General features: G+C 42.4%; 1 long non-coding RNA gene across 1 annotated transcript; it reads left to right on the top strand.

Annotated features, from left to right (window-relative positions):
- The first annotated feature begins 2,543 nt into the window (after nt 1-2,543).
- On the top strand, nt 2,544-11,437 carry LOC147007641 (uncharacterized). Its single transcript, XR_015054050.1, has 2 exons — nt 2,544-3,385; nt 4,888-11,437. It is a non-coding gene; the product is annotated as an uncharacterized LOC147007641 (long non-coding RNA).
- Nucleotides 11,438-14,135: the final 2,698 nt, after the last annotated feature.

Raw genomic sequence — 14,135 nt, 5'->3', positions numbered from 1 at the left:
AATGCTTGGGCTCTGTCTTTCAATACGAGCTTACATATACCCAGTTATCTGTGTCCACGCCGAAGATGCAACAGTGTGTGAGGAGTGTGTCATCGTTTTTCCTCTGGAATCGGCATGTGCACTTCGCCTCATCCAGAGTCTTCACAGTATATGGTGACGACCAATCCTTATCTCCATTTTCCATACTCATTCATTCCCATAAGCTTCACAGGTCACAATACACAATTTAGAGCACATTTTATTCCAGTGAAATCTATTGGACTTGCACACGCTCCATTTCAACACTCACTTAGTACCACATGCAGATCAATGCCAATCAGTGAGGATACAAATATACAAGAGTTCCAGGTTGGAACACTCAACTTATGTCCTCAACACAAAACTCAACATTTCCAATCACATAGTATTCACAAATTTGTCCAAAGAAAGAGGTAACTCCTTAATAAATAAATAAAACTATAGGATTTCCGAATCCGTAACACCTCCACACAATACAATGCAACAGTTTCACAGCAAGCAAACTTCCAGTGAGTACAATGAACAAACAGAAATCCAAAGAGGTAACTCAACAGACATTCATAACACTTATTCGTTCTCCCCTTTGGGGACTTGAATCTTTTAGCGAACATGGGCATTAACCCTCTCTTTGCGGAGGTGGGATTCCAACCCCCCTCCTTTTGGCCAGATGGGATGGCCTTTCTCCTCTGCCTCTGCTGTACCGTGTACAGCACAGTGAGCTGAGTACCGAACTCGCTCAAGGTACGGTGAAGACTCTAGCTCCCCGTTAAGAGATCCCTGGTCTCTGTTCAGCCCCGAAGGCTTAAGTGGTCTCTAACCGCAGGATCCCCTCAGTCCTATCACTAAAGGTTCTCCTTTGTATACCTCTCCGATCAATGAAGTACCACATTACCAGTTTGGCTGAGAGATGCAGCATCCAATCTGAAGTAAGAGCAAACATCTTACATCGCCACTTGCTTCGTGTTCTGCCAGATGATGCTGTTCCCAGTCCTGCCGGGTTTCAGGTCCCGACGGAGTCGCCAAAATTGTGGTGGAAAATAACTCGATTTCCACAAGTTGGATAAGCATACCAAAGGAGAATCTTTAACTTCGTATATACGGAGGAAGAACATTGAATGTTGGACTGAAACATTCGAATGGACTTAACTGAAACATTCGAATGGACTTAACTGAAACATTCGAATGGACTTCACTGAAACATTCGAATGGACTTCACTGAAACAGAAGCCCAAAGCAATTCTTCTTATACACAACTTGACATTCCAAAGAATGCGAGGGAGACATTTGGCAACTCAACTGCAGGGTTAGCTGATAAGCATTAGGCAAAATAACTCAAATTGCAATACGTGTCCACTGGGTGAAAGAGAGAATGACACAATCATGGCAAAAGTTAGTGTTGTCAACCAGGTCACCCTGTTTCATAGTAAGACATAACTTTTTATCAATATTTAGATCAAAAGACTCTTGGGTAAAGGGAAACACAACTGACAGCCAATTCGACTCTTGTACAAAAATCAAATTTTGTAAAGTACCGGCAACAATTATAATTGAGAGAGCATGAATACAATTATTTTTCTTCCACATTTGCTTTCATGTATATCAGGAACAAGAGGAAAAGAGTAGGAATGAAGATAGAGATATAATCAGACCTAACGATAAGATCCCACACAATGCACTTCGTCCCATTTTGACCCATGAGACATGAGGGAAAGGTCTAACTACACATATATTAATGAAATAACTGTCTGGGGATCACTGTATGATGGAAGCCATTGCCTTGGAGGCATGCGGTTTCCAGAACCAAACAGTAATTTATAAAATGTGATTTAATTTGCATGTTTTGGTGCAAGCACTAGAGTTTTTATTACCTCACCATCACCAGTCACTGTTCCCCCCAGATACTCAAACCTATTTCTCTGCTTGCTCTCCTTCCCCTCTAACCTGATATTCATTTCTTTTCTTTGCTGCTTTGGTCTTCTCCATAACTCATATTCAGCCCATTTTCACCAAATGCCTCCACCCACTCTCCACCACAACAGCCACATCGTCTGCCAACAGCATCCTCCCCAACCTACCTCTCAAGCTCACCAGCTCGATCACCATGATAAACATGAGTGGGCCGAGAGCTTCCCTTCCTCAAACCGATGTTCACGCTGAACTCCTCAGATAGCCGAAGACCAATCAAACCTCTTCCCTTCATTCCCTTGTACATCACTTCCTCCAAGCTGACTTGTGTTTCCCGCACGACCATCCATCTATGTCGTAGGCCTTCTCCAGGTCCACAAATCCCAATGTGACCTCTCAGTGCATGTACAACTGTCTCAGTCAGGGCCTGTGGAAAGTAAAACGGTCTTTTTTAATAACAGGTGCGCGTGTGAACGCTATGACAATTAAATTTGTGTTGACAACAGTTAGGAGCGTGGTGCCTGGGACCAAAGATAAACACGCACTCCACTAGCATAGTCAGGAATTTATATTGGGGGAGGGGGAGGGGGATGAGGGGAAGGGGATATGGGGAAGGGGGGGTCATATGAAAGAACTGGAAGCTTCCCCAGCAGGCTCAGCAGCAGAAGCTCGGAAGCTGTTCAAAATAAAATGTAGAAAATCCGAACTTTACTGGAAGCTATTTCAAAAGATTTGAAACCGAAAGATTAAAGATTGTTAACTGTGGAAACTGAATTATTAAAATGAAGTTTATAATCATGTAAAATGCGAATGAACTTAGTTTCGTGCTTTTCGAGAAATAATTTAATAAACATACATGCTGATAGAGCTAAGTATTATAGAGCATACAAAAAGCCAGGAAGAAAATGCACACATGATCTTTACTTTAGTCGTAAACAACCTTTGTTAAATCTTATCTGTTTGGTAAACCATTGACCTGTCATCATGTAGTCAGCAGGGCAAAACAATGACTCTCTCTCTCCTACCCTGCCCACACCCGCTCTCCTTGAAGCTGAAAAACAAACAAAAACCTTTGTATGTGGCTTATTTGAAGTCAACAAATCTTGGGAACAACTGTATATAAACACTCAACATGCGATGTAACCTGAAGTCTTCAGCTTGCAACGAAGTAGCTGGCTGAGGTCTTCCTTCTGTGCACGGAAGTGTCTTCTGTCTTACTGAATAAATGGCTTGTACATGAACTTACCTTTCTCTGACTTGAGGTAATAGGTAACTGCTCCGACAGTTTGGTGACGAAGGATGGGATTTGATAACCTCCATCCAAGGGAGAAAGCCTCTGCCTGGTTGTAAGTGAATGCTGATGAGGCCAAAGGTGAGAAATCCCTGCTGGAAACACGTGTTTCTCCCCGGCAGACGAGCTCTCCGAGGAAGGTTGCACAGTTGAGAACCAGAAATTAAGAAGGTAAGGATATATACAGAGCTGTTTGTTGGGTAAAATATAAGACATTTATTTATTTTCTTTTATTTTGGCGGGGGGGGGGATTTATTTATTTATTTATTTATTTTTAAGGAGTCCTTTAAGAAAAGGGTAACATCTTGGTATGTTTTGATAAAAGCGTCGATGTTTTGATCACGTTGCGTAGACGAGATTTCCAAGTTGTGTAAAACAGCAGGAGGCGCTACATACAGAAGGATTATCACCAGTCTGGCAGGGCGGAAGGTGTAGGATTGGATCAAGGATCAAGATGTAGGACTGGATCGGGAAGCGCTGACGAGTGTTTATGGGGAACAAACTTCAAAAGGGAGTGGAGGAGGATGCGCTCCAAGCGGGTCAAATGCCGAGTATATGAATGAGCCATTTGGGTCGAGAACTTCAAAAGATGTGAAGTTGTGGACAGGGAACAGAAAAAGCAAAAATTTCATCGAGATAGAATTGAAAATCTAAGAAGAGAGCCTTGAGAGGAGCAGATGAAAAGTGTGAGCATTAATGGGAATTTTAAAGACGTACAAGCTGCCCTTAAAGAAGTACATAAAATATTACCGGCGATAGCTCCGCGCTCGCCGCAAAGGGCGTGGGGAGGAAATATTCAAATGACAGCACCGGTAGTAGACGAAAGTGAGACGAAAAGTAGGAAAACTAATGCGACCTTTAAGGCCGCCGCGAACCCGTACAAGTCAGTGATCATGGAATTGCCAAAAAAATAATCGAAGATAACCAACCAGCCGAGATGGAACTTGAAAAAAGCATGCCCGATGGTTGAACAGAGAATGTAAAACCCACTGACGAATCAGCATCAGAATTATTTCATTCATCATGCATGGAACCAGAGCGATTTACTAGCCATGCAAATGAACGATGATGATGATAATCAAGAAGGATTCGTGGAACAAATATTGTATTATATAAATTTAAACAAAGCTAACCACGAGGATGTGATCCGATTGATGACAACAGTTTTGGCGGTCAAAATATGGTGGATTCTCTTGTTTAAAGAGAATCTATAGTTTAAGTTTGAGAAAAGGAAAATAATTAATCTACATCTTAAATGAAAATGCAAGCAACAGCAGCATTGTATTATGATCTGAGTTTTTTCAGTCGATTGTGGCAGGAATTTGTGATTGATCGGTGTGCCAATAATGGCTTGCTTGCCTGGTGAGAGACGCCTCGGAATGTTTGGTGCCTTGCGTGTGGAGCGCCAAGACAGAGGTTTTACAGCTGAAGGATAAAGAAACTTATTTAAGTCAAAGCCAATGTATTCGTATCAAATTTCGAGAGAAATGACGATCTTGCATGCTAATTCGTACAAAAGGAGAAAAAATTTAAAATAAATGGTAAAATCTATGTAGATGTAGTGGAAGGCACCGCATGTTGGAGCATGCAGGTGCAGGTTGCTCATTGTGTGGATGACTGCAGGCGGGTACACGGATGTTTGAGAGTGTGTGTGTGTGGGCGGATGCTGACAGATGAGGATGCCAGGCAAAATCCATAACAACTGGTGACAACACTGGAGTTTATACCTCTGCAAGAATTACACAAGGTGGTTTGCCATTGCATTTCTAATGGTCGTAAGGAAAGAAGTAATTCCAGCTGAATGTATAACTCCATGAACCACGGGCCAAGGTAACTGATCACCATGGTTACCTTGACATGTTTGAATGAGTTAATGTGAATGAGTAATGATTTAAATCGTTAAGAATGGTGAAAAGGCATTTTCTCTGTGTAACGGATGTGGCTATGGACATAATACATATGCAACTCAGCCGGGCACAACGGCTGCATGGATGTTCGAGGATCGCCTGGTATTGGGGAGCACTTTGAAGAGCAGAATTCGCATTTGAATGGTGATGCTGAGACTGTTATGTAGTTTATGAAGTTGCTCATCATTGCCCAGCAAATATGCATACATAATATATAAATGGACATCATTGCTCATGCTGTTATATTCGCAAACAGACGATGCATTAATGTTCATTCCGCCTCTCGGATGGACGTTTATTGGATGCCCAGTGTGATAGCATTGGTTTAAGAATATTATTGAGTTTGTTTCAAAGGAACTTTTACCGTGGTATCTCAAATTGCACTCTTTGAACTTGTGCGAGTTCCTTCGGGCTTGTGGAGGTGATTGTTCAAGTCACGTCTATTGATCAACATTCAACGTTTATCATAACAACGGGCCCGTGTGAGAGATGGCTGAGCAGAATTTAGCAGAATGATAAACAATTTCCCGATATGGAACATTTGGTATTGGGACATCACGGTGGTCAGTGGGACATCACGATGGAAATATGGTAGAATAGAATGAATCCCTGCACTGTCTAGCATTCTATGATGTTTGAATGAGGGAATGTGAATGATGCAAATGAAGTACAGAATGTGCTCGGTATGGAATTCAAAATCGCAACGACTGATATTTGGATTGGATTGGATTGGAGGTAGAATTTACACAGCAATGCTATTTGATGTACAAATCCATGAATACAACACCGCATGTTACATTAACTGTTGCAAAAGGATACAGAGCAAAGGAGATTGGGCCAATGATCGCGTAAGTAAAGGGTTTGCCAGGACAATATTCACGTCAGTTACTGGCAGAAATTTGTATCGCATGAAGGAGAACGAAGGGTGCGAAGGGATGGTACCACATAGTACTGAATGAAGGGTCTACCTCGGTCAGTGGCGTACCTAAGGTATAGCAGGTATGGCACATGCCCTGGGCGCCACTTGAATGGGGGTGCCACTGAGCAGGACTCGGTCTCCATCAAGAATGGAATATTGAAGTTGAAAGATGTCAGAGATGAAAGAAACGAATGGCTGATTAGAACTCGAGAGATGCTGGGTTAACAGCCAAGGAGGAAATGGAAGGAGTCGTGAAGGGAACACTCGACCGTCTTCACAGAGAAATGGACGAAAGGTTTGCTCGTTTGCACGACACCGACGCCAAATTTGGGTTCATTCTCGATGTCGAGGGACTGTGTTATGGCACTGACAGTAACGATCTAAAAAAAAAAAAGAGTGTGAAAAATTGAGCGAATTGTACAGCTCTGATATTGATGGACAGCAGTTATATGAAAAAATTTTGGATTACAGAATGTTGCTATCAAGTCGGGCCAACATGAAAATATCAAGAGCTGAAGAGCTTCTCAAATTTATTGTTCAGTCTGGAGCTGAGAGCATCTTCCCCGATCTTCGCATTGCTATTCGGATAATGCCAACCATCGCAGTTTCCATCGCCAGCTGTGAGACATCATTCAGCAAGTTAAAACTAATAGTTTCATATTTGAGAGCCTCCATGGGTCAAGGCAGACTCTGTGATCTTGCTCTGCTGAGTGTAGAAAGAGAAGAAACTGAAAAAAAAAAACTGACTTTGAGCACATCATGGACCAATTTGCATCAGTGAAAGCAAGGAAGGTGCAGTTGTAATTTCCATGTGGTGCCATAATTTGTTAATTAAAAGATTAACGAGCTTGGGTTGTATTTTTGAGCTGATATCATGGTAAAGTTATTTAAAATACGGGTGTCAGATGTTTGGACAGGGGCGCTATTGGTACAGTACATGGATGATTTGCTGATTTGCTCGACATCAGGGGATTATTGCAGAGGGAACATCTTCACCCTTTTGGGACCACTGGCTGTCAGAAGGCATGGAGTACCAGAGGATGGAAGCATAACAATACATACAAATTCCTAATATATGTACAGGATGACACACAATGTAGGGGAACTTTGGAAATAAGAGGGTGTATTAAATCGCAAGGTATGCTCGTCAAAAATGGTAAATTGATCGTGGAACTGTGAGAAGCTATTAACCATAGTGAAATGTTGAGCACATATGAAGCAAAAGAGATATTGTCTCAAAAGGAAATGCTTCAGCTGATTTAGCAGCAAAACAACCAAAATCCCAAGAAATAGCAAATTGCAAGTCAGAGAAAATGAGGAAAGGGCGCCAACTACTGACGGCATTGCAGCACTGCAGGAAGAAACTGAGGTGAAAAACACAGAAACAAAACTTTGGGTCTCAAAAGGAGAGTAAAGTGGTTCCCCAAAAGGTGCTTTCACTATGGTTTGCTCGTTTGGTTCACGGAAGTGGCCACACGAGCAAAAGGGGGATGTAGAAGGAGGTGCTACGTACATGGCACGCTCCAGGATTTGCAGCTGTGGCAGAAATTTTTTGCAGAAGCTGTGCGTATTATTAACACCATAATGTTGGTAGTGTGTGCTGCCTTTTTGGCTGTTGGTTGCAGCATTGGTTGGGACATGGCTGTGCTGCTGATGCGGTGCCCCTATCACCAGTACTGGTGTTCATTTTTGCCAACCTTGGAGGAGTGACAGGCTGAGTCAACCCCCTGGTGTTGGTTTGGTGGTCAACGGGACTCGAGCTCAGGACTCTAGGATCCCAAGCCACCACCCTAATTGCTAAGCCCACACTCGGCTATAATATTGGTAAAGTGTCTACAAAACATATGGACATATACATGATGGACAAGACAAAGATTACCTTTTGTGCTGCCTTAACAAAGGTTGTCAAAGAGTTTGACTCGCAGGTCAGACAAGTGCGACCAGACCAGCTGCAGCAGAACACCACAGCATCCAGCCAAGCAACTGGGTTGCTATTTGAACATCAAGGTGTTCAGGCGGAGGAAAGCACTGAAGGCACATTGGACCGGACCACATCAGGTATTGTTGGTCGCCAACACAGTTGTCAAGTGCAAAGGTAAGATTCATGCATCTCATTGCAAAAAGCATACAGGAAGTTGTAAAGAGAAGAAAGGAAATCTGCCACTGGGAAGAATGTTACCGGAGGTTTATGACTATATATATATATATATATATATATATATATATATATATATATATATATATATATATATATATATATATATATATATATATATATATATATATATATATATATATATATATATATATATATATATTACCAGTGCTCTTAATTTGCACGTGCATAATTGTGATAATATGGATGATAAGAGACAGTGAGGGTATTATGAGAATGTCATGGAGAGCAGAATGTTTGGTAGGTCGAGAGCAGGGGAAACAATGAATGGGTCGTGACAGATTACGCAGAGAAGAAAGGAGGTAAACATCGGGACCAATTGCATGAGATAGGCGTGAATGGGACAAATACTTATGCACCCTCTGTCACACGTGATGAAGGGGACGTAGACACTGTACGCCTGAAATTCGGCATAGTGTCACAGGAAGGGATAACTGAACATCCATTAAACACCTTTTTAGATCATCTCTTCGAGCATGACCTAATAATATGAGTGTCGATGTCCTTCGATCCGTCCGTCCATCCGTCCGTTCACAATGAAGTTGAAGCAGGAGATCTGGTCATTAGATATCCTGATAGAGGTCGATGAGACGTACACGATGGTATGACTTTCAAGGTCACCGAAGGTCAAGGTCAAGGTCACGAGGTCTTTGAAGTTGCGAAAATGACAATTTTCAAATTCTATCTCCTCCGCCATTTCTCAAGCAATCTTGAATTTGATTGTAGCAAATGAATCTATGGGACAATATCTAAATTTTGTCAGGCCGGATTTTCGATATTCGCTTTCGTTTTCGTGTCACGTGACTTCAATTTGGCAAAAAATGCGAAAATGATGATTTTCAAAATCTATCTCCTACTACATTTCTCAAGCGATCTTGAATTTGTTTGTAGCATATGAATGTATGGGACAATATATAAATTTTGTCGGGCCGGATTTTCGATATTCGCTTTCGTGTCACGTGACTTCAAAGTTGGCAAAAAATGCGAAAACGACTTTTCAAAATCTATCTCCTACATTTCTCAAGCAATCTTGAATTTGATTGTAGCATATGAATGTATGGGACAATATCTAAATTTGGTCGGGCTGGATTTTCGAATTTCGCTTTCGTGTCACGTGACTTCAAAGTTTGCAAAAACTGCCCTACCTTCAGGAGGCTATATATTCTCTACTGGGCATGGTAAAAGTTAGTGAATGGTGTCATTGCATAGCAACTGACCATGTATATTATATTTATACATTTTCCGCCGAAGGTGCAAAAGTTTCAAAACCCGAAATGTAAACGTCGGCATTTATTTTCAAAATATAATTTCGTGCACGCGCGCCAAAATGCCGAGTCATCTTTAACCAAACTGCGCAGTTCGAGCTGCGCAGTGGAGCTGCGCAGTAGTCTTCGGTCATAACTGAACATTGAGAACTTGTGGTATTATTTCTCGCAGAGATGACTGTCACTCACGCACGTGGGTAATTTTATTAGCAATATCTTAACAACATGCTAAAAATATGAACAAGAACAAGTGTTGGGTTTGCTCACAGCTACCCTACTTAGCCAAGCATGGACTGCCCCTCTCGGCAGTCCCATTTTCAGGGGCAGATATATGTGAGTACCTGGATTGTAGACAAGCTAATCCAGTCCTATCTCGAATAGGAGGGACAAAAGGGGATGTAAGTGCGAAAGTACGAGAGATAACAAGTAACTGGAAAAAGGAGGTATACAAATGTACTGACTATTGGCACTGGTATTATCCTAAGTTTCAGGTGAAACATAACTTCCTTTTTCAAGGGAAAAAGATGATCACACTCCCCGATATAGGACAAATTTTTCCTCACTATCTAAGGGGAAAGAACAAGTAACTATTGAGGGACAAATTACTGGGACAAGGATAGATATAAGGATACGAATGAATAATCTCGTGGAATCCCAGGCATTATTAAAAGTACATATCCGTGACGTGATACAACATATAAGGAAGGTAGCTGCAGAGTAACATGGCTATTTTAAGGAAGGAGGGTTTGGATCTTGGTTAATGGGAGTGTTTGGTGGAAGAGGACCATGGATACTCCACATATTGATCGTTGGGCTATGATATTCATTGCCATTGTTGTCATCATCGCGTGCAGAAAAGTAATGATGTGTGTGTGTGAAAATTTATCACAGTAACAACGATGGTGGCGCATGAAGATTCCCTGGACCAACCATCTCTGAAGATCCAGAAAACCCAGAAAATGAAGAACCTTGTTTAAAATTTAGTTAAGACACCTTGTGGTGGTTTTTTGGAAAATATGAAAGTACAGACACTCGTGCCTTTGGAACCGACAAAAAAACCCTTTTGAAAGGCTTCAACAATTGTTGCTAAAGAGCCAAAAGCAGATGGATGATTGTGATGAAGAGATGTGGAAGAATAGAGATATCTTTAAAACTTCAGGGGCAAAATAATTCAAGCGGCTTGCTCAAATTAAATTTGATTAGTATAATTGGAAAAGACGATTGCCCATTGGATGTATATGTTCGGTGTGCACAGGGTTCTTTCCTTCCAAAATCGCCTGGGCGCCCCAACTCTGTGGGTATGGGGAGGTGATGGTCCCCCATCAGGGTTGCATCCACCAGCAAGGGTGTTGTTAACCCACCACAGAGCGCAAGTTAAGGTGACGCGGTGGAAACGAGCTTGCCATTAGCCAAACGACAAATTTAGATGTTTAGTAGATTTGTTCTTGCAGAACAAACCCTTACTTTGTTCTGTCAGAACAAAAGGGGGAACTGTGGAAACTGAATTATTAAAATGAAGTTTATAATCATGTAAAATGCCAAATTAACTTAGTTTAGTGCTTTTTGAGAAATAATTTAATAAACATACATGCTGAAGTAAGCCAGTAAGAAAATACACACATGATCTTTACTTTAGTTGTAAACAACCTTTGTTTAATCTTTTATGTTGAGTAAACCATTGACCTGTCATCATGTAGTCAGCAGGGCAAAACAATGACTCTCTCCCCCCTACCCTGCCCACACCCCCTCTCCTTGAAGCTGAAAAACAAACAAAAACCTTTGTATGTGGCTTATTTGAAGTCAACAAAGTTCCATCTGATATCTTGGGAACAACTGTATATAAACACTCAACATGCGATGTAACCTGAAGTCTTCAGCTTGCAACGAAGTAGCTGGCTCTTCCTTCTGTGCACGGAAGTGTCTTCTGTCTTACTGAATAAATGGCTTGTACATGAACTTACCTTTCTCTGGCTTGAGGTAGCAGGTAACTGCTCCGAAATAACCAAAATACACGGTGAGACAAAACTAACAATGTTGTGTGGTGATTATTCCTTAACGTGCTGCTTGTGATGATGGAGTTGAAACGAGAACAAAATAAATCTCATTAAAAATACAATGAGGTGTTTTCAATGAAGTCTGGTTGATAATTCATCCTTTGTTCTCTCTCTCTCCAGTGGTTAGTGAAGATTAAAGGTTTCTTCATGTTCAGTCACTGCGGCTTTAAAATGGCATCGACCATGACAAGCACGACGGGAGTCCTTTGTTGTTGTCATGATTGTTCATCAAACAAACAAAATCCATTTTGCTCAATTATATTATCTTAATGATGTGGAACAAAAGTTACTACAATATTGACGTGTTGAGTGACTCGCGAATCAGGAAAAGCGCCCGAGCTTCGTCTCGCGTGTTCATCTGATTCGCTCTCAGTGAGTGAACCTTGCAGCAACCACTGTGTCCATTGGCTCTCTGGGAGGACTCCACCGGAGGGAGGGGTGAGGGAGCGAGGAGGGGTGAGAGCGATGAGGGGTGAGGGAGCGAGGAGAAGGAGGAGGATGGGAGGGGGAGGAGAAGGGTGGAGAAGGAGGAGGGTGGGAGAGAGATGAGAGGAGGGGGAGGGATTGCACCAGATGACGTCCAGTTTAACGTCCATCCGAGGGATGACACACACAGATCGATGTTTATAGCTGGGTCAAGATTCATACCCAGGTGACACAGCGTAGAGGTCTGTGCATACCTGTAGGGTGTAGGCCATCACCACACACCCACACCAGGGATGGAAAGGAACGTTCAGGTTCATCACGATGCCCACAACCACAACCACAACCACAACCACAACCACAACCACAACCATCGAGTTAAACATGAAAGTTCGTAGATCAAGAAGTCCACACAGTGTTTCTTCAATTTTAATAAATAATGATTTTAATGATCTTATTTTAAAAAATCCGGAATTTAGTGTTATAGAAGTAATGAGGAGGCAATCCCAAACAGCCCTCTTATTTATACACCGCCCCACGTAACCTTTATTTAAATTGGAGTGGAGTCCTGAAAAACTTCTTGTTCATGTTCCGATTCGTGTTCATAATATAATATTCCATTTAAATACGTTGTTCCTCGATCATCAACTCGTGAGACGGAAGTACATGAACCAAATGTTTAACCACGTTTCTCGCTTCGTCTGCGCGGGGTAATGAGGTCGAGATAACGAGCCATCCCGTGTGGTCCGAGTAGAAAATGTTTAACGGTGAAGATGTTTTAATATTTGGGTTTCTCCTTCCGTCCATCCGTCTGGAAATATGAAGAAGAAGAATCCCTCCACCCCACCTTGTTTCATTCTTAAGGTTTTTTTAAGGTTCTAAAGTGTAATTCTCGAGGTCCTAAAGGATTCTGAGGTAATTATAAAAGGTAATTCACTAATTATAAAGGATAATTCTTTTGGGTTTTGTTCGTTTCTCGACACGTCGTTGTTGTTAAGGGTAACCATGGAGATGAAGCCCCGCCCCCTTCCGGTAATTGTGACATCACAATGCTTGGTGGTCACATCGAGTCGGCAGACCGTCCGAGAGGCTCCATTTTGTTGTGACCTTTAACTCGACCTTCATTGAAGTTGCTGCCTCTCCACAAGGAAGCACTTGTTGGGTTTTTCATCGTTTTTCTCCCCCTCCGTGTGGCGGAAGGGGGATATTGGTTCAACTTCCCGGGAAGCACAATGTGGAGCTTTGTGAAGAGGATGAGAAAGAGAAAAGGGAGAGATGAAGAGGAGAATCGTGAGGTAATAATTGATTTATTCATAATGAGAGTTCACTCACTGCTCTGTAACTGATTTGATTTGTCATTATTGTAACTAGTTAATGTGGGAACATGATCGGATTTCTGATCCTTCATGTAGTCAGTCAGTACAAGACCTTCATCAGTCATCCATGATTCTTTCCCCGTACCGATTTAATCTGAACACCATTGGATATTACTGCAACTTGTGCACTCGTCCATAAGATAAGCATTGTTCAGGAGAGGGGTGGGGGGAGGAAGGGGAAGGGTGGGGAATAAGGGTGAGGGGTGGGGCGGGTAGAGAAGGGGGCGGGTGTGAGGGAGAGAAATCACGTGAAAGTGAGGATGGAGGGAGGTGGAGAGGAGAGGAGGAGGGGGGGGGGATTCTGGCAGACATGACGTCCCGTTTAACTTCCATCCGAGGGATGACACACACAGATCAATGAATCACCTGCTTGTGAAACACCGGGTTGACAGTTCACAGCTGGGTCAGGATTCATACCCAGGCTATACTGTTACGGATTTGGAAACATTGTACACACAAACTTCCAGAGTCCCAAAACTTAGTTATTTCAATAAGTATGTGTTTCCAGTTAGAATCCCCCCCTTTGTCTAATGGGAATTACATGTGTGCGCTACGAGTTATTGTATAGTCACATCTTTTACATCCTCATCAACAACTACAACAACAACGCCATCACCCACATGCATCGTGTCACGTACAGGGGTGAGGTTCCCTCCGCCCACCGTGAGCACGTCCAATCAACGGCAGCCGGCCCGACAGCCCACCCGAGATCACCCCTCCCCGTTACGAGGAAGATGGAGAATAGCTTGCTCCCCTGGCTGTTCTGTTTGGGTTCTCAGAAACCTACGGTGGGAGGGTGGT

This window comes from Eptatretus burgeri, unplaced genomic scaffold, assembly GCF_056783735.1.
Source record: "Eptatretus burgeri isolate ZD-2024b unplaced genomic scaffold, Ebu_testis_v1 Ebu_testis_scaffold_64, whole genome shotgun sequence".
Lineage (NCBI taxonomy): Eukaryota > Metazoa > Chordata > Myxini > Myxiniformes > Myxinidae > Eptatretus > Eptatretus burgeri.
The sequence above is the reverse complement of the archived record's forward strand: the minus strand, read 5'-3'. Positions and strand labels throughout refer to the sequence as shown.